Source organism: Coffea arabica, chromosome 4e, assembly GCF_036785885.1.
Source record: "Coffea arabica cultivar ET-39 chromosome 4e, Coffea Arabica ET-39 HiFi, whole genome shotgun sequence".
NCBI classification, from domain to species: domain Eukaryota; kingdom Viridiplantae; phylum Streptophyta; class Magnoliopsida; order Gentianales; family Rubiaceae; genus Coffea; species Coffea arabica.
This window is the reverse complement of record NC_092317.1, coordinates 12,162,996-12,166,074: the sequence shown is the minus strand read 5'-3', so window position 1 is coordinate 12,166,074 and position 3,079 is coordinate 12,162,996. Positions and strand designations below refer to the sequence as shown.

The 3,079-nt window shown below is 42.4% G+C and overlaps 1 non-coding gene across 1 annotated transcript; it reads left to right on the top strand.

Moving 5' to 3' along the window:
• Positions 1-1,839: 1,839 nt before the first annotated feature.
• On the top strand, positions 1,840-1,946 carry LOC113743123 (small nucleolar RNA R71). Its single transcript, XR_003461008.1, has one exon. It is a non-coding gene; the product is annotated as a small nucleolar RNA R71 (small nucleolar RNA).
• The last annotated feature ends 1,133 nt before the right edge of the window (positions 1,947-3,079 follow it).

Genomic DNA, 3,079 nt, shown 5'->3' with positions numbered 1-3,079 from the left:
GGATGTAATTGAATTTTCCTTGTAATTGGTGGCCCTCCTCCAGGATCTACATGGCCATTGAGTGCAACTTTTTTCCTAAATTTTCTCTCCATTTTTACCTCATGAATTGCTTTTATCCTATAGGACTTGTTCGCAGCAACCTTGGATTTACCCCTATAAGCAAACTTAGAAAATTCTTGCACAGAGGGATTAGTGGTATACATAGCAAACACAGAATAAGAGTTAACAGGATGTTTCATTGTATCAAAAATATTAAAGTGGACTATTTCTCCATCAAATTCCATTGTGAGAGTACCCTTACTAACATCAATTTTAGTCTGGGCAGTACTCAAAAATGGTCTTCCTAATATAATGGGTGATGGATTTGGGGCACTTCTATCATCCATGTAAAGCACATAAAAATCAGTAGGAAAAATTAATCCATCTACTTGTACTAAAACATCCTCAACTATCCCATCCGGATAAGCACATGTACAATCAGCCAATTGAATTATTATCCCCGTTTCTTTTAAAGGTCCTAAATTTAGGGAATCATAGATTGACTTAGGCATCACATTAATAGAAGCCCCTAAATCTATCATGGCATTTTTGATACTAGAATGACCAATCTTACAGGGGATAGCAAACATACTTGGATCTCCGCATTTGGGTGGGAGTTTCCTTTGAAGTACAACTGATACATTCTCTCCTACCATCACTCTTTCATCACCCCTTAACTTTCTTTTGTTAACGCACAAGTCTTTCAAGAATTTTGCGTACTTGGGTACCTGCTTGATCGCGTCCAATAGGGGGATGTTTACTTGAATTTTGCGGAAGACATCCAGGATTTCTTTTTCCTTTTCTGCCCTCTTTGTCTTTTCCAACCTGCAAGGAAAAGGAGCTATATTAGATTTAATAGGGATCGAAGGAATAGATGTTACCTTAGGCTCTTCGCGAATGTGTCCTTCTTCCTCTATCTTCTTCTCGATCTCGTCTTCACTTTTGCTCTTCAAGTTCGTGACCTTTGACCCCTCTACTTCCTTGCCACTCCTTAATGTCATGGCGCTTACATTTCTGGGGTTTGCCTCAGGTTGCGATGGCAATTTCCCATAGACGTGGGACTCCAGGCGATTAATGGCAGTTGCCATTTGACTCATGCGAGTTTCCATGTCCTTCATGCCCGCCTTGGTATCATGTTGGAACTGAGTAGTGCTCGCGACCAAGGTTCTAGTCTCCTGCTGGAGCTGAGTGGTGGTCGTGACGAGCTGAGTGGTAGTCGTGGCCAAACTCTTGACAATTTCCTCCAAAGAGCTTCCTGAATTGGAGGACGAGGGTTGAGACTTTTGTTGCCACGGTTGCTGGAATCCTGGTGGACGATCAGAAAATGAATTATGTGGCTTATTACCATAACTGAAATTGGGGTGGTCTCGCCAACCCGGATTGTATGTGTTGGAGTATGGATCGTACTGTCTACGAGGCGCGGGCACGCCTCCAGCCATGTTCACTTGTTCAGCCCCATTCTCTTGCAACAGAGGACATGAGTTAGTAGGGTGGCCCATATTTGTGCAGATTCCACAGGCCTTTACTTGGGGCACATTTCCCATAGCTAATTGTCGAACAACGGATGTTAGCTCCGACAACTGTTGCTGAATAGATGTCGTCTCCACCTCATTAACTCTACGGGTAGGGTTACTCTCACGGAAGCCAAACTGTTGAGAATTTTCTGCCATCGACTCAATGAGTAACCATGCTTCCCTTGGTGTTTTGTTTGCTAATGCTCCCCCACTTGCTGCATCAATGATACTCCTGTCGGACGTCTGTAGTCCCTCATAAAAGTATTGGATCAATAGTTATTCACTAATTTGATGCTGTGGGCATCTAGTGCACAACTTATTGAACCTTTCCCAATAATCATATAGGGACTCCCCGGGATACTATTTAATACTACATATTTCTTTTCTTAGACTTGCAGCCCGGGAGGCAGGGAAGAATTTTTCCAAAAATTTCTTCTTAAGTTGGGCCCATGTTATGATACTACCTGCGGGTAGGTAGTATAACCAATCCTTCGCTGCATCCTTGAGGGAAAAAGGGAAGGCTCTCAGTCTAATTTGCTCTTCAGTGACCCAGGAGGTTTCATACTAGAGCAAACCACCTCGAACTCATTGACGTGTTTGTGGGGTTCTTCACCAGAGAGACCATGGAAAGAAGGTAAGAGGTGAATCAACCCCGACTTCAGTTCGAAAGCCGTATTCTCAGCCAAAGTGGGGAATGTGATGCACAAGGGCTGGTGAGTCAGTTCCGGGGCAGCCAGCTCCCTTAATGTTTGGGTGTTGGCCATGCTTATTTCGTTTTCTACTGACTCGTTTGCAATAAATAAGTGCCCTTCTTTTCTTCTCTTGGTCTCTTGCTTCCGCTTACGCGCTGCCTTCTCAACCTCCGCGTCGTATATCAATTCACCTGTGCGAGAAGAACGGGGCATAAACTAGCAAAAATACCAAGAAGAATAGAATAAAATAAAAACTGAATTTGAAAAGAAACAAATAATCCAAACGCCAGCTCCCCGGCAACGGCGCCAAAAATTGACAGGTGCCGAACCTGTGCAATAATAATTACTAAAAAGTCCTAATTACCACCACAAATAATTATAGAATAAATCCAAGTACTGGAGCAGGGACCCTAGGTGTGCAATGGGTTACTTGATTCACCCTGTTCCCGAAGAGTTTGCTTGATCCGATATACCAGATTAGTCTATAAGAATATTACTTTTGTGTACAATGGCAAGTAGGGTCGATTCCACAGGGAGCGGGTAGGAAATTATTTCTTTCCAAATTAGTAGAATGGAATTGGGGGATTTTCAATAGGAGGCAAACAAATAAAATAAAAATAAAGCGAACTAAATTCAAAACCAACTCACAAAGCACAATTCACTAAAGATAGCAATTAATAAGATTCCACCCAAAGGATCAACTGCTCAGGCACGGTCCAATTAAATGATCATCGATGCAAAGATATTTCACCCATTCATCACTAGGTTGGTTATAGTTATCAATAAACTCTGACAACCAATTCTTCCTTACCTTTTCGACAGTCAAGGTACGAC